The 18,295-nt window shown below is 38.8% G+C and overlaps 1 protein-coding gene across 3 annotated transcripts in view; it reads left to right on the top strand.

Moving 5' to 3' along the window:
• EXPH5 (exophilin 5) overlaps positions 1–18,295 on the top strand; it is a 92,833-nt gene that overhangs the window by 20,193 nt on the left and 54,345 nt on the right. The window contains exon 1 of one of the 3 annotated variants that reach the window (XM_043898573.1): positions 1,865–2,300. The exons of the other annotated variants lie outside the window; for them this stretch is intronic. The gene's annotated coding sequence lies outside the window, so the exon portion shown is untranslated. Of the gene's footprint in view, positions 1–1,864; positions 2,301–18,295 lie in introns of those variants that run through there. 3 annotated transcript variants of the gene reach the window in all.

The raw sequence follows: 18,295 nt of genomic DNA, 5'->3' as shown, positions 1-18,295 counted from the left end.
CCATACAGCGACATGAATCAGCCACAGGTACACATGTGTCTGCCTATCCTGAAGCCCGCTCCCACCTCCCTCCCCACTGCACCCTCTGGGTTGTCCCAAAGCACTGGCTTTGAGTGCCCTGCTTCATGCATAGAACTTGCTCTGGTCCTCTATTTCACATAGGGCAATACACATGTTTCAATGCTATTCTCTCATATCATCCCACCCTTGCCTTCTCCCACAGAGTCCGAAAGTCTGTTCTTTACGTCTGTCTGTCTTGCTACCTTGCATATAGGATCATCGTTACCATATTTCTAGATTCCATATATATGCATCAATATACAGTATTGGTGTTTCTCTTTCTGACTTACTTCACTCTGTATAATAGGCTCCAGTTTCATCCACCTCATTAGAACTGACTCAAATGTGTCCTTTTTTTATAGCTGAGTAATATTCCGTGTGTATATGTACCACAGCTTCCCTATCCATTCATCTGCTGCAGGACATCTAGGTTGCTTCCATGTCCTAGCTATTGTAAACAGTGCTGCAATGAACATTGGAATACATATGTCTCTTTCAATTCTGGTTTCCTTGGTGTGTGTGCCCAGCAGTGGGATTGCTGCATCATATGGCAGTTTTAATTTCAGTTTTTAAAGGAATCTCCACACTATTCTCCATAGTGGCTTTCATTCATTTCAGTTTGCATTCCCACCAACACTGTAAGAGGATTCCCCTTTCTCCACACTCTCTCCAGTATTTATTGTTTATAGACTTGTTGATGGCAGCCATTCTGACTGGCATGAGATGGTACCTCATTGTGGTTTTGATTTGCATTTCTCTGATATGAGTGATGTTGAGCATCTTTTCATGTGTTTGTTATCCATCTGTATATCTTCTTTGGAGAAATGTCTATTTAGTTCTTTGGCCTACCTTTTGATTGGGTTGTTTATTTTCCTGGTACTGAGTTACATGAGCTGCTTGTATATTTTGGAGATTAATTCTTTGTCAGTTGCTTTGTTAGTGGGCTTCATTCCAGGGGTGCAAGGATTCTTCAATATTCACAAATCAATGTGATACACCATATTAACAAATTGAAAGATAAAAACCATATGATTATCTCAATAGATGCAGAGAAAGTCTTTGACAAAATTCAACACCCATCTATGATAAAAAAAAAAAAATCTCCAGAAAACAGGCATAGAAGGAACATACCTCAACATAATAAAAGCCATATATGACAAACCCACAGCAAACATTATGCTCAATGGGGAAAAATTGAAAGCATTTCCTCTAAAATAAGGAAAAAGACAAGGGTACCCACTCTCACCACTACTATTCAAAATAGCTTTGGAAGTCCTCGCCACAACAATCAGAGAAGAAAAGGAAATAAAAGGAATCCAGATTGAAAAAGAAGAAGTAAAACTCTCACTGTTTGCAGATGACATGATCCTCTGCATAGAAAACCTAAAGACACCACCAGAAAACTACTAGAGCTAATCAGTGAGTATAGTAAAGTTGCAGGCTTAAAATTAATACACAGAAACCCCTTGCATTCCTATACACTAACAATGCAAAAACAGAAAGAGAAATTAAGGAAATTAAGAATGGTCCCATTCACCATTGCAATGAAAAGAATAAAATACTTAGGAATAAATTTACCTAAAGAAACAAAAGATACATTATCTCTCAATGAATATTATCTCCTAACAGTTAAATTCATTTTGGGCCTGTGACCAGGATTGGGGATGAAGGGAGGAGTAAGCAGATTTCAAAACAGAATTCTGACAAGGGAGATTGAAACTTATTCCCCTGCTCCAGATGGCCTGTAAAGGAATCTGGGGAGAAGGTGAAAGCAGGAGAGGAGGGGACTGATTGGCCTACAGGAGCCACCCCATGGCCAAGCCAGGGTGAACAGCCTGCCAGACAGCAGGTGCTCAGCCAGCAGAGGAAACTGCAAGGGGTTTCATTTCCTCCCCTTCAGGTCTGGACTTCTGTCGGGAGGTTTATTTGTCTCCAATTGCAAGTAAAAATAATTAAGACTGACTGATCATTAAAATACCTTCTCCTCCCCTTCCAAAAGGAAGCAAGACCTTTTATTTCGAGTGTTTGTTTCCCTCTGAGACGTTCAGCAGCACCATTCTCTTCATTCTGGACTCAGCAGAAGTGTATTTCACCTTCAGCAAGTGGGGGATGATCCCCTGTCTTCCATGTGCCCTGCCCACCAGCCTAGGGCATTGGGATTCTTGTCCAGAAGCTGTCTAGAGCCACTGAAAAGAGAGGCAAAACCATCATTCTGCCTTGTGCTACTCAGCACCCATCAGGTAAGCTGCTATACACCAGGCTGAAGGCCCTGGCAGACCATTTGGCCCTGGGTCTTTCAGACTTTGCTTGAATATGTTGGACGCACACCTCTCGGTTCAAAGCAGCAAGACTGAGAATGGTATCTTCAGCAGGAACGATGATAAAGAAAAAGTATACCCTTTTCCAAGTTTATCATAACAGTAATTTATTTAAATAAATCCCAACATGTTTTAGGATCAAGATTAGTGATATTTTTATTAAAATAAGAAATCATTGACAAATATTTTGAAAACCTACTATTTGTATGGGCTATACAAACTTCTTTGGTAAATACAAAGTGCAGAATCCGAGAAATTTATAACCTATCATTTGGGCGGACAAGTTGTGAAATTTTAAATAATATTATAAGGTTACACATGACTAAGTACCTGATGGGTGGTACAGACAGTAGGATTTTAGCACGAGAAAAAGATGGATAGTAGCTGAAGTTATTAGGAAAGACTTAATAAAGAAACTGGCCTTGAAGGGTGGTTGGATGTGGATAAATGGAAAGTGTATAAAGGGAGAATAATTTTCAATTATGACTTGTTAATGCTTCCATTGAATCAAATCTACATAACAAACTACTTGAACTTTAATATCTAGCTGGAATATGTAAAAAAGGAAAATCTATTCATGTCAATATTAGAAACAAAAGTCCTAAGGGAAAAGGCTGATGTTTATGTATTGTGGGAAACCGCTGGCTTGCTAGGGCATTCTGTCAATTGAATTCCTTTCCTCCTCCTCCTCCCCAGAGATCTATTCACTGTTGGTAACTTCTGCTGAATGTTCGCTAATTTTTAGCAATCTTTTGCATGGAAAATGAGATTTAGGTTAACTGTTTATATTTTTTCTGTGTATGATAAATAGCAGAGCAGCACAAAATCACTTCTGATAAAACTTTTGTCTTATCAGAAGATATGGAGAAAGAGTTACACATCACTTTCTCCATATCTCAGGCTTTCAGCTGAATCTGCTGCATCAGGGAGCAGTCACTAGTTGTGTAAATGATAGGCTGGAGGCCACAAAAAGAAATCTTTAGCTTCTCCTCCAAGGCTTGTTCTCTACATGAGAGGAGAGGAGTCTCCACAAGACTTGCATGATCTTAGTATTGAAATTTATGTGTATATGTACAAAAGAATTGAGAGAATTTCAGGTAATTCTTTATAATCCAATAACCAGGACAGTATTAAAAATATTAATAGATAATGATTGATCTCATGAGTAAATTTGGATAATCTCTCTTGATGTAAGGCCAGCAAATGTAAACTCCCTATGACCATTTAAAATAAACAAAAAAAACAAAGTTCTTAACTTTCCTACTTCAAATCCTTTGCTCAGATTACTTTCTGCCAATGATGGTCTGCATGCATCCTCCTTCCCTGGCTCTAAACACACACACACACACACACACACACACACACACACTCACCCTGTATCTACTGTCCAAACCATTCCATCATTCACTGGGGATTGAGCTTCACTAGTAAGGAGCTTCATCATGGATCCAGACTCTGCCCTAACAGGGCTTATTCTCCAATCTGTATTATACCTGTCTTTTAAGACCCACTTTCAGGAGTGTTTTTCCAGCCTGTAGCCAGAATTAATCTTATCTTTCTTTATGATCCCAAACCAAGAGTCTTGGTTTTCTATTATGTGATTGTGCTATAGTAAGAAATACATATTTATATATTTGGTCTTCGTCCAAAGTTCCTGGCACTGAATGTCTAAAACCCTTGATATTTCCTGGGTGGCAGGGGTGAGAGGATTATTTTCTTGTTATTTATTATAAGCTCCTTTCAACCACCTGAGTTTACACAATGCAGTAGCTCTTGGAGGATGGGAGTTAGTTGTGAGAGGCATCAGTCATGTGATGAGAAGGCTGGAAATTTTAGCCATCCCCCTATTTGCCCCCCACCCCGCCTTAATCACCATGGCTGGTGATTTAACTAGTCATGCCTACATAATGAAGCCTCCATAAAAACAATAAACAGCAAAGTTCAGAGAGCTTCTGGGTTGGTGAACAAGAATGCCTTTGCATGCTGGGAGGGTGGCATATTCTAAACTCCGTGGGGACAGAAGCTTCTGAGTTCAGGACCCTTCTGGATCTTGTCATACGTGTCTCTTCATCTGGCTATTTATTTGTATCCTTTAAAATATCCTTTGTCATAAGTTGATGATAGTAAGTAAACTATTTACCTGGGTTCTGTAAGCTGTTCTAATAAATTGTCAACCCTAAAGAGGGGATTTTGGGAACCCCCAATTTACAGCCAATCAGTCAGAAGTCCTGGAAGTCTGGACATGAGGTTGGTGTCTGAAGTTAGTTTTGTGGGAATGAGCCCTTGACTTGTGGGTTCTGCACTAGCTCAAGGTTGTTATTGTCAGAAGTGTGGTGAATAGAGAATCTATTGGGTCTATATCACAGCTATTTTTGTGTGTATCTATTCCCACTGTTAGATCTTAAATTTCCTAGTGTCTTCAAATCATTCTTGCAAATTTAGATTCTCATTATAGTTTAATTGAATTCTTTTTTTCTCCACTCAAAGAATATTTTTCAAACATTTAGCTAACAGCCAGCCCTGGTTCTTTCAAACATTTAGCTAAGAACCAACCCAGCTTTTTGGTCATTCGACCAAAAAAAGAAAAAATGTGTAAGGAAGGGCATTGCAGACAGAAGAGGAACTTGGAAAACGGCCCACAGAGCATGACAAAGAGTTTGGGACGGCTGGCACATAGGGTTTAAAGGAGAGTGTGATGGAAAACTAGTCCAGATAGGTAATTGTGCGATCTGATCATAGAGTTTTACAGATGCGGAGAATGAGACACAGAGATGTTATTTGATCAGCCCCAGCAGCAAAGGGCTCAGAACCCATCATCTGATTGTCCCCACCATCCAAGCCCAGCACTTTTATATAAGTGCAGACAGTGAGGTTATTGCAACCATGCCAGTCTGAGGCGACTGGCTGGGAAAAGATGAAGACAGCACTGGAGAGTATCTGTGGAGAAATGTCTGGGCATTGAGCCACATGATGCTTCTCTTTGTACTTCCACAGAAGCAAGAGCAATAGGAGGCAAACAACCAAGAAATTAGGTGCAGTGAAGACAACAGCTTGCACTGCTCTGTGGCATGTCATAGTGGCCAACTTGAGCTCCATGTATGATACACAGACTGGTCTGTGAGCTACACTTTGAAGCAAACACCAAGAATTACTGCTCTGCCATTCTTTTGGCCTTTGCCTTGAGTTTAAAAGAACTAATATTTTCAATGACACCTGTTAATTACAAATGATAAGCAAAGGTGTTGAGCAGGTAAGTCATTAAAAATGACACACAGCCTATAAACATGAAATTAAGTTCAACCCTCTCCAATAATCAAAGAAAAATTTTTGTGAAAAAATACTTTTTCCTTATTAGATATCAGATTATCAAGAGTAATAATAACAATAATAACTAATGTTGGCAAGAATATGGCATAATTCATACAGATATAGAGTCTGCTGATTGGAGAAAAATTTGGTATAAGCTTTCCACACAGCCGATATGTTTTGTTAGTCATTAAAGGGTGCTCATCCTTTCTGGCAATTCTCTGTCAAGGAAATTTATCCTAAGAAATTCATCAGAGAGGTGCACAATGCTAGGTTGGCATTATGTTCATTTCAACATTATGGCTGTGAAAAATTAGAAACAACTCATGTATCTAATATTAGGGAAGTTGGTACATACCCTCTGGCACAAAGACAAAATGGTGAAAGGATACTGATGTAGTGCAACATTCTTAATGTAATGGTAAGTGGGACATGCTGGCTACAAAAAAAAAGTCTTTGTAGCTTAAAAACATTTTTAAAAAACACATACATGTATAATAGGCATGTTGAACAATGAAGACTCACATAATAAAATCAGAAAACACCTTTAGTTTTGCCTTGAAATGCCAGTGAATAACAACGTGGGCTCTCCCATGACTTTTCTGCCCACTCTCAGGTGATAAGCATCCTTTGGTCACTTGAGGACACAAAACACAGCCTCGATTCAATACGATGGTTAGATTGTCCAGTCCCTGATGAATTCCAGTGTCTCTCAGAGAGCAGCCGTTTCCCCCGGCACAGCCACAGCTTACGGCAGTAAGAAGCGTTTGATCCTATCTTACCCTGTAAGCCTCTCCCCTCCACCCGCTCCGAGTTGGCTCTTGACCATACCAGAGCTGAAACAGAGTGGATGGAAGGAGAGGTACATGGTTGGGTGGGGATGGGGTGCATGTTAGAAAGCTCTTGCTTGCCTGGGATAGCGGTAGCGTGGCTTCACGCTCTGTGAAGCTGCGCCGACGTTTAAATTTGCTTCTTGTGGGCTCAGGTGGGGTTTTCATGCTGTCCTCTCCTGATGCGGTGATGTGCGCTCCCCTGCTCTCTGCCAACTCCTCCATGTCCCTAGGAATCCTGTGACTCACTCACAGCCTTTCTACTAAGAGCTCTTCACCTCCTGAGCCAACTCTCACGGACTCGAATGAAGACAACCTCGTTCCCCCGCAGCCTCTCCTGTGGCCCAGGTCTTATCTGTGGGAAACGCATAGAACTGTTTGTGCGTGAGAAACTGGAAGTAATGACTGAGCAATCTCTCTTCCGTCTCCCTTAACTTCCCTCGTTCTGGGCTGGCTGGCCCCAGTTTCTCAAATTCCTGCTTCTCAGGCAGGAGTTGATACCAATTGTCCTTTCCCCAAAATTCTAAGGGACATACATTAAGCTCTTTCAGTGGTACTGTTGAAGTCTATCTTTAAAAAAAAACGACTCAGTCTCTCTGCTCTTCTGAACCAGTGTGGGTGGGTAAGGGGACCTGTTACCCTACCATGAGATCCACTCTCTTTAACAGAGTTTTCAGTACACAGTACAGTGTTGTTATCTACAGCCAGTGTTATACAGCAGACCTCTAGAATTTATTCACTCATGAATAAATGAAGTTTTATACCTTTAATTAGCAACTCCTTATCTCCCCTTCCCCCAGGCCCCGGCAACCATTATTCTATTCTTTGCTTTTATGAGTTCAACTATTTTAGAAACCTCATGTACCTGGAATCATGCATTATCTGTCCTTCTGTGACTGGTTTACTTCATTTGCTTGTTTCATAATGTCCTCAAAGTTCATCCATGTTGCATATTGCAGGATTTCCTTCTTTTTTATGGCTGAATAATATTCTATTATATGTCTATACCACATTTTCTTTTACCAGTTCATTTATGGATGGGCATTTAGATTGTTTCTACATATTGGCCATTGTGAATAATGCTGCAGTGAACATGGGAGTGCTAATATTTTTTTCTAGATTCAGATTTCAATTACTTTGGGTCAATACCCAGAAGTCGGATTGCTAGATCATATGATAATTCTATTTTTTTAATTTTTGAGCAACCTCCATGCTGTTTTCCATAGTAACTGCACCATTGTGGATTCCCGTGAGTAGTGCACAAGGGTTGCAATTTCTCTACATCCTTGCCAACACTTGTCTATTGCTACTACTACCACCATCTCTGCTATTATTACCACCAACACCACCACCACCACTACTACTACAATGGCCGTCCTAACAGGTGTGAGGCGATATCGCAATGTGGTTTTAATTTGCATTTGCCTGATGATTGTTGACATTGAGATTCTTTTTATATACTTATAATTTACTTGTATGCCTTCTATGGAGAAATGTCTATTCAAGACATTAGCCCATTTTATTTTTTTATTTTTTTTTCCATTTCTTTTTATTAGTTGGAGGCTAATTACTTTACAATATTGTAGTGGGTTTTGCCATACATTGACATGAATCAGCCATGGATTTACATGTGTTCCCCATCCCGATCCCCCCTCCCACCTCCCTCTCCACCCGATCCCTCTGGGTCTTCCCAGTGCACCAGGCCCGAGAACTTGTCTCATGCATCCAACTTGGGCTGATGATCTGTTTCACCCTTGATAGTATACATGTTTCGATGCTGTTCTCTCGAAACATCCCACCCTCGCCTTCTCCCACAGAGTCCAAAAGTCTGTTCTGTACATCTGTGTCTCTTTTTCTGTTTCGCATATAGGGTTATTGTTACCATCTTTCTAAATTCCATATTTATGTGTTAGTATACTGTATTGGTCTTTATCTTTCTGGCTTCACTCTGTGTAATGGGCTCCAGTTTCATCCATCTCATTAGAACTGATTCAAATGAATTCTTTTTAACGGCTCAGTAATATTCTATGGTGTATATGTACCACAGCTTCCTAATCCATTCATCTGCTGATGGGTATCTAGGTTGCTTCCATGTCCTGGCTATTATAAACAGTGCTGTGATGAACATTGGGGTACACGTGTCTCTTTCAGCTCTGGTTTCCTCGGTGTGTATGCCCAGGAGTGGGATTGCTGGGTCATATGGCAGTTCTATTTCCAGTTTTTTAAGGAATCTCCACACTGTTCTCCATAGTGGCTGTATTAGTTTGCATTCCCACCAACAGTGTAAGAGGGTTCCCTTTTCTCCACACCCTCTCCAGCATTTATTGCTTGTAGACTTTTGGATAACAGCCATCCTGACTGGCGTGTAATGGTACCTCATTGTGGTTTTGATTTGCATTTCTCTGATAATGAGTGATGTTGAGCATCTTTTCATGTGTTTTTTAGCCATCTGTATGTCTTCTTTGGAGAAATGTCTGTTTAGTTCTTTGGCCCATTTTTTGATTGGGTCATTTATTTTTCTGGAATTGAGCTGCAGGAGTTGCTTGTATATTTTTGAGATTAATCCTTTGTCTGTTTCTTCATTTGCTATTATTTTCTCCCAATCTGAGGGCTGTCTTTTCACCTTGCTTATAGTTTCCTTTGTTGTGCAAAAGCTTTTAAGTTTAATTAGGTCCCATTTGTTTATTTTTGCTTTTATTTCCAATATTCTGGGAGGTGGGTCATAGAGGATCCTGCTGTGATTTATGTCGGAGAGTGTTTTGCCTATGTTCTCCTCCAGGAGTTTTATAGTTTCTGGTCTTACATTTAGATCTTTAATCCATTTTGAGTTTATTTTTGTGTATGGTGTTAGAAAGTGTTCTAGTTTCATTCTTTTACAAGTGGTTGACCAGTTTTCCCAGCACCACTTGTTAAAGAGGTTGTCTTTTTTCCATTGTATATTCTTGCCTCCTTTGTCAAAAATAAGGTGTCCATAGGTTCGTGGATTTATCTGTGGACATTAGCCCATTTAAAAATTAGATTATTAGGGTTTTTGCTATTGAGTTTTAGGAGTTACTTATATATCTTTTCATACTGTTCATGGGGTTCTCAAGGCAAGAATACTGAAGTGGTTTGCTGTACTTTTCTCCAGTGGACCACGTTTTGTCATGCCCTAACTACCAGGGACATGACCTTCAGCCAACAACAGTATATCTTAGAAATTTTAATCCTTTATCAGAAATATAACTTGTACATATTTTTTCCTATTCCATAGGTTACTTTATCAACCTACTGATTGTTTCCTTTGCTGTGCAGAAGATGTTTATTTTGATAAAGTCTTTCTTGTCTACTTTTGCTTTTGTTGGCTATATTTATATTTTGTTGGCTTTTGGTGCCATATCCATGAAATCATATCACATGTCCTGTTGTCAAAATATATTGCAAAGCTACAGTAATTAAAACAGTATGATACTGGTGTAAAGGTATACATATAGACCAATGGAACAGAACAAAGAGCCCAGAGATAAATCTATGCATATATGTTAACAAGAGTGTCAAGAATACACAAGGTACAAAGCATAGATAGTCTGTTCAATAAATGATGTTGGGAAAACTGGATATCCACATGCAAAAGGATGAAATTGAACCCTTGCCTTACGGCATACACAAAAGTCAACTCAAAATCAACTCAAATGGCTTACACGTAAGACAGGAAACTATAAAAGTAGAAGAAAACATAAGATAAAGTCTTTGGCTTTTTTTTTTTTTTGCTTTGTTATTATAAATCCTACCAGGCAAATTCTCCTTACTAGTCTTCTCACAATTCACTTGGGTATGTGCAATCTGTTGCTTTCGTGGCTCAGCTAAAACTGAGACAGGCCAAGTCCCACTGTAACATCCTGTTACCCCTGCTTTAAAATGCTCAATGGACATATGCACACACAGCAGTGTCTCTGGTTGTGGAAACTGAATGACGTTTTTCCCCCCAAGCTTTTCTGCAATTTTCAAGTTTTCTGAACTGAGTGTAATTTCACTATAGTAATTAAAAAAAAAACAACCTGAACTTAAAAATTATATAATAGCAAATCAAAGTCAGTTTTGTTGACATTTGAAATTTCCTGCCCGCACCCTTGTAAACAGTTTCCTACATGTTGCTATGGCTGGCTGTTTTCATTATACTCTTTTAGATGACAAGGAGCTTGCTCTAATTTATCTTAAGTGATGACTGACACTCTGTTGTAAGTCTGCAGTGGGGAAGTAAGGAAAAAACTGGCTCACCCTGTACAACCAGTCCTTGGGAATGGACACAGTGATTACAACATAGCAACATTCTGGTGCCAATCCACCAAGCTGAAAAGCTACCAGACTTGTGGCTCAGCTACTTTGCTCTGCTTTTCCCCGGTCACATTCATGGCCACAGTTGATTTTCTTCTTGTCACCTTCCTTTCTGCTGCACGGCTTCTGCCTATTCCAGATTCTGTTGCTTCATGGCTTCTACTCCTGGTATTGCTTAACACCTTCTCACTGTGTATCTCAGTCTTTGTGTCCCTTTAGTTTGTTTTACATGTAATAATGATTTCAAGACATATGAAGAAGAAGGATGTGATTAATCACTTTCCAAAATAGAACACATCAGTTAGACAGCATTCTTGCTAATGTTTAGCTTTGGGGTCAAGCATAAATCCCTGATTTAGTTGATTAGGGCCAGGAATGTGAAGAATTTTGAATCACATGACCCAAAGCACAGCAACTACCCATGACTATTTTGCTATAAGTGGAACAGGCTCCCAACACATCATGGACTGCCTGTATGCTAGAAGAGCGGTCTATGTCTCTCGGACATATCTACCACCATGTTTAATTCATTTCCTCTATGGCTTGAGTCCTATTTTTGGATATCAGTAAAATGTCCACTCCACAATTTACAAAGCAAAACAAGAGGTAGGAAACCAGATATCTAGATTTCTTTTTCTATGCTATACATTATTTCATCATACCCTACCTAAAAGAAAACAAGCATTTTTGCAAAGTCAAAGTGATTCAAAACCAAACAGAGAATAACTTTTAAAATCTAAGGTAATTATTAATAAAGAATAGGCCATACCCGTCTACAATACCAAGTAAAAAGTTCTTTTCATTTTTACTTTTTTTCTGTAAAATACATCTGGCATTACTGCTTCATTATGACTTAGTATTTCTTTTCATTTTTTTTTTCTTTTCATTTTGACCACTGATTGTTTACAGATTGAGAACAGTTCTGTACCTCTTCTTGATACACTGAGACATATTCTTGTAAAGTACATAATAGCTTCTGATGGTGTGTTACCCTGGTGGCTCAGATGGTAAAGAATCCGCCTGCAATGTGGGAGACCTGGGTTCGATCCCTGGGTTGGGAAGATCCCCTGGAGAAGGGAATAGCTACCCACTCCAGTAGTCTGGCCCGGAGAATTCCATGGGCAGAGGAGCCTGACAGGCTACAGTCCACAGGGTCGCAAAGATTTGGACACGACTGAGCAATTTTCACTTCACTTCACTTCAGCCTCTGATGTACAATGTCATTTTTATTGTGGAACAAAGCTTCATTTAGGCCTTTTCTCCAAAGACCTTTGAGATTTTATGATAAAGCATTTAATACATTACAAAGAATGATCACAATTTTTTTGTTATGAGAAAGAAAAATTTTAGACATTAGAATCTGAGTTAAAATGATAGTAAATAATGCATAATAACAGTATTGCTGATAAAATTCCTTTTACCTAAGTGTTAAGTTTCCATAAATAAGTTACATAATTTGGACTAGAGACAAATATCTGTACTGCTGGCATTGCTTCATTTCACCCCAGGTACTGATTTTGTTATGGAATAATTCTAGGAGTGCTTCTTAGGAGTATGTTTGGGTAAATAAGTGAAACTAAAGACAAAACTTAATAAGATCTTCTGAATAATACCATATGAAAGCAGACATAACTGACCATAATCATAATAATAATTATCATTAATAATATTCAGCACAAGGATTCAAGGGGAAATGTTCAAAGTAAAGCCCTTTGGGATGTGATTCTGCAGTAATTTCTGATGAAATGGGATGTTGGTTAGTCAGGTGAGTAGATGGAGGAAAGCCCGTTAAATCTAAGCTGATCATTGTGAGGCAAGTTTGCTAGGGAGGACTTGGAAAAGCAGCAACCCTTTGGATGAAGGTTACTTCAAACTGTATTACAAATTGTAATCCAAACCAATGAACTTTAATTGATGTCCGTGTCAAACTTTCTTTGACTCCTCCAGTGGGTAATGGTTTGCAAATCATGGACTTTCTGAACCTCCATTATACCTGATGAGAACCCAGGGGCCATTCATGCTGGTGGCATTTAGGAAACCTCAAGCATTTTCTTAAAGTTCTGTGTCCCAAAGCAAAAACTGAATAACCGTTTGAGAACTATCTTTCTTTCCCCCTTGGCTTACTTATTTGGTCAGTATGTAAGAAGGGGTCTAGGGAAGAGAGTCTCATATAGTAACATTAAGTTCCTTAAAGTTAAAGCTACTTCCAAAATACTGGATTTGAGTTGATTTTCTAACATCTTTAAGCTTTTATGATACAGAGAATAAATTAATCAAGTATGATAATTGTGGGTATTAATTACAGTGAAGGCAATATAGTCTTGCGACCATTCTGTCTGGATCCAGAAGGAAACTATGGGGGCATCATTTTCTTGCGTAGAAAGAAAGAACTGCCTAGACTCCTGCCTAGGCTCCTCTAAGACCTACTTCAGCTCCTCTGAGACCATTTCTCTTTCTGTATTTTTTTCCTGTCAGGACACATTATAAGAATTAGCATTAAATTGTCTGAATATGAGAAAAAACATGCTCTGCCTTCTTACTCATGAAAATGGAGGAAGGAGGCACCAGATTTGCATGAGTACAGTTGTCTTGCTAGATAACTAGCAGTGTAGAGAGTGTGGTCAGAATGTAGAGTTAGTTGTTTTGGGGAAGAAGCCATGAATAATATAAGAAACAAATCTAGATGTTGAGATCATATACTTTATCTATTGATCAGAATTTATTGGCTCTAACCTGCCTTGCAGTTGTCCTAGTAACATAACAGCCTTACAAGAGGCATTCATATCTGATTCTGTAGCTCTGAGCAACTTTCCTATACTTGTAAAACCATAACAGTCAACTTAATTAACAGTTGCCTTACAAGTTCCAGTGGAAGATGTCTGAGCATCTGTGTAAAGAGAATAAGGGAGAAGCAAAGGCTATAAACTCTAGTTTTTAATTCTGTTGTATTCCTTTGTTGGGTTATTCAACAAATACTTCATCATTGTTTGCTGCGTGTTCAGAATGTCTGGCACTCTGCTTAGGGAGATGGCGATTCAGTGATAAGACACGCATTGTGGAAAAAAAGTTCAGAGACAAGTGAGCATTGATAATTCAGACTCTGGAAAACAATCTGGAGATAACTGTGTTCACTCAACACACGTTATGCTAGGTAGTAGGATCTGAGCCTAGGTGGAAGCCTAGCTCTTTCACTTACCACTGTATAACCACAGGCAAGATTTTTCATGCAGCCTTAGCATGATAAAATACTAGAAAGCACCCTTGAGAACATCTAATTCAAATCCCTAATATAACAGAAGAAGAAATTCTGGTCCATAGAGAAGAAACAAATTCATATTCATTTGTTCACCAGGAGCTTACTGAGCCCCTGCTCTACATCAGACATCGTTTGAGAAGACAGGACAGGCAAGGTCTTTCCTTTTATGGATTATATTCTCATCAATAAAAAAGTAAATAAATGAAGAAGATGATTTCATATGATGATAAATGAGATTAAGAAAAGTAAGCCAATTAATCTGATAGAAAGTGATTGTAGTTTTGGAGGGTCATGGAAGGCCTCTCTAAGGTTGTGACATTTTATCTAAGGCCTAAATGACACAAAGGAACCACCATGAGACAAAATAGCGAAGAGTATACCACGTGGAGGAAATGGCAAGTGACTTGCTGGAGGAACAGAAAGAAGGCTAAGTGCTGAGTGGTGGGGAGAGGAGGATGAGAAAATTCACAGAAAAGGCCAAGGGCCAGATACTGTACAGACTTGAAGACCATGGAGTTTGGAATTCTAAGCATGATTGAAAGGTCCTGGAGAGACTGAGGCAGGGAAGTGGAATGCATGATTTAACTCGCATTTTAAAACGTCACTCTGGCTGCTCTGTGGAAGCTGGATGGAGGGTCAGAGTGGAGGCACAGAGAGAAACAGGAGGTTCCTGTGTTTGTCCTGGGGAGCGATGGTGGTGGCTTGGGCCAAGGAGGTGGCCATGGAAAGACTGTTAGAAAGGCTACAAATTTCAGGAAGGCTTGGAGCTGTCTCTTTTGTGCACTTACATATCCCAGGCTTCCAGAACAGTGCCTGGAGCATAATATGTACTTTAAAAATATTAGTTGAATCATTGAATGAATAATCACTTTCTGAAGTTAGACTGGAATCAGGTTTAGAGAACTAAAAATATAGGTTCTTCTCAGTTCATGTATGTTTGCCTCAATAGAGTTTCAAACAATAAATGCTCTTTAGACCTTCTACTAAAATTGATGCAGCATGCTTAGCAAATCGTGTGCCCAAGTCCTGGCATCAGCCAATGCATTCAGTGCAGTGTGAGGGCCGGTCCAGTGACATCAGTGAGTCTTACCCAGCACCCCTCACGCCCGATACCCCCACTGCTGTCTTGAGCATGGCATTTAGGCTTTTTGTGAAATCTGCAATGTGAGGTTTGGTTTTCTCACAATCCTACTATAAATTTAAGTGCAACTTGGAGATCCAAGAGGGGTGGGTGGCCCACAATAAAGAACTGATGCTTTTGAGTTTCTCTACAGGAAAAGGAAAAGCCTAAGGGAAATTCTCTTTACTGCCTGCCATCCACTTCTGTTGAGGAAGGAGATAACCCAAGTTCCACTCCCCAGTCTCCATCCATCCACCCCTTCCCTGCCTGTTCTGTCTTTGTGCAGATCACCCTCACTCAGCATTTCATTTGTGCCAGAACAGGTATATGGGCCTTACTTGCATTAACTCTCTTAATCCTCAGGAAAACCTCACGAGATATTGTTATTGCTTTTATCCCTTCTTTACAGATGGGAAAACAGAAGCAGAGAAAGTTTAAATCACACATTAATAAAGATCAGGGACTGCATTCCAACCAGTCAGTCTGACTTTAATTTAGCCTCTCAGTATTTTAGTTTCCTCATTTCTAGAATGAAATAAAAGTATCTTCCTCATAGAGTTCTTATAAAGATTAAATTAAGTAATCATGCCTGGCCTAGAATCATATAGTAATATATGTTATATATTATAATATAGGTAATATAAGTTAACATAAGTAATCATGTCTAGCCGAGAATCAGTATTGCACAAATCTTACCTGTGACTAAATTTTCTAGTGTTATCCCTATGGAAAAATTACTTTTTGCTTACGTGACTTTTTGGTTTTTATGTTTGTTTGTTTTTTATTTTAATTTCTTTTTTTAACACCAAAAACATTTTGTATTTGGTATAGCTGATTAAGAATGTTGTGATAGTTTCAAGTGAACAGCAAAGGGTTCAGCCATATGTGTATCCATTCTCCCCCAAACCCTGCTTCCATGCAGGCTGTCTCATACCATTGAGCAGAGTCCCGTGTGTTATACAATAGGTTTTCTTTTTGGTTATCCATTTTAAATATAGCAGTGTGTACATAACTTTCTTAAAGTCTCTCACTATCCTTCTCCCCAGCAACCATAAGTTCATTTTCTAAGTCTGCATTTCTCTTTCTGTTTTGTAAATAAGTTCATTTGTATCATTTCTTTTTAGATTCCACCTACAAGAAATATCATATGATAATTTCTCCTTCTCTGTCTGACTTACTTCACTCAGTATCACACTGTCTGGATCCATCCATGTTGCTGCAAATGGCATTATTTCAATCTTTTTAATGGCTGAGTAATATTCCATTGTGTATATGTACCACATCTTCTTTATCCATTCCTCTGTTGATGGACATTTTGGCTGTTTCCACGTCTTGGTTATTGAAAACAGTGCTGCAAAGAACATTGGGGTTCATATATCTCTTGGGGTCATGCTTTTCTCGGATATATGCCCAGGAGTGTGATCGTGGGGTCATACGGTAGCTCTATTTTTAGTTTTTTAAGGAACCTCCATACTATTCTCCATAGTAGTTGTACCAATTCACATTCCCACCAACAGTATAGGAGGGTTTGCGTCTCTCCACACCCTCTCCAGCATTTGTTGTTTGTGGAGTTTTTTATGATAGCCATTCTGACTGGTGTGACGTGATATCTTATTTTAGTTTTGATTTGCATTTCTCTGACAACTAGCATTGTTGAACATCTTTTCATGTGCCTATTGGCCATGTGTATGTCCTCTTTGGAGAAATGTCTATTCAGGTCTTCTACCCATTTTTTGAGTGGTTTTTTGTGTTTTTTTTTTTTAATGCTATTAAACATCATAAGCTGTTTGTAAATTTTGGAGACTAGTCCCTTATCAGTCACATCATTTGAAAATATTTTCTACCAATCTGTGGGTTGTCTTTTATTTTTGCTTATTGTTTCCTTTGCTGTGCAAAAGCTTTTGAGTTTAAGTAGGTTCCATTTGTCTATTTTTGCTTTTATTTCCATTCGGAGAGAGCATTGAAAAAGATGTTGCTGTGATTTATGTCAGAGAGTGTTCTCCCTGTATTTTCCTCTAGGAGTTTTATAGTGTCTGGTCTCACATTTAGGTCTTTAATCCACTTTGAGATTATTTTTGTCTATGGAGTAAGGAATGATCTAGTTTCATTTTTTTACACATGACTGTCCAGTTTTCCCAGCACCATTTCTTGAAGAGACTGTCTTCTAATATTGTATACAGTCTTGCCTCATCTATCATAGATTAATTGATCATAGGTACATGGGCTTATTTCTGGGTTCTCTATCCTGTTCTATTGATCTGTATTTCTATTTTTGTGCCAGAACCACACTGATTTCATGACTGTAGCTTTGTAATTTAGTCTGAAGTCAGGGAGCCTGATTGCTTCAGCTGTTTTTTCTTTGCTTTAGCTATTCAGGGTCTTTTGTGTCTCCATACAAATTTTGAGACTTTTTGTTCTATTTCTGTGAAAAATGCTACTGGTAATTTGATAGGGATTGCATTGAATCTGTAGATTGCCTTGGGTAGTATAGTCATTTTGATGATATTGATTCATCCAATCCACGAACATGGTATATCTTTCCATCTCTCTATGTCTTCTTTGATTTCTTTCATCAGCATCATATAGTTTTCAGAGTACAGGTATTTTGTCTCTTTAAGGTATGTTTATTCCAGGGTATTTTATTCCTTTTGAAGCAATGGTAAATGGAATTGTTTCTTGAATTTCTCTTTCTGATCTTTTGTTGTTAGTGTATAGAAATGCAACAGATTTCTGTGTATTAATTTTGTAACCTGCAACTTTACCAAAGTCATTGATGAGTTCTAGTAGTTTCCTGGTAGTGTCTTTAGGATCTTCTATGTATAGTATCACGTTATCTGCAAAGAGTGACAGTTTTACTTCTTCTTTTTCAATTTGGATTCCCTTTATTTCTTTTTCTTCTCTTATTACTGTAGCTAGGACTTCCAAAACTATGTTGAGTAAAAGTGGTGAGAGTGGGCATCCTTGTCTTGTTCCAGATCTTAGCAGAATGCTTCCAGTTTTTCACCATTGAGTATGATGCTAGATGTAGGTTTGTCATGTATGGCCTTTATTATGTTGAGGTATGTAGACTCTATGCCCACTTTCTGGAGAG

Source organism: Cervus elaphus, chromosome 1 (assembly GCF_910594005.1).
Source record: "Cervus elaphus chromosome 1, mCerEla1.1, whole genome shotgun sequence".
In the NCBI taxonomy this organism is placed as follows: Eukaryota; Metazoa; Chordata; class Mammalia; order Artiodactyla; family Cervidae; genus Cervus; species Cervus elaphus.
This window is presented reverse-complemented; position numbering and strand designations above follow the sequence as displayed.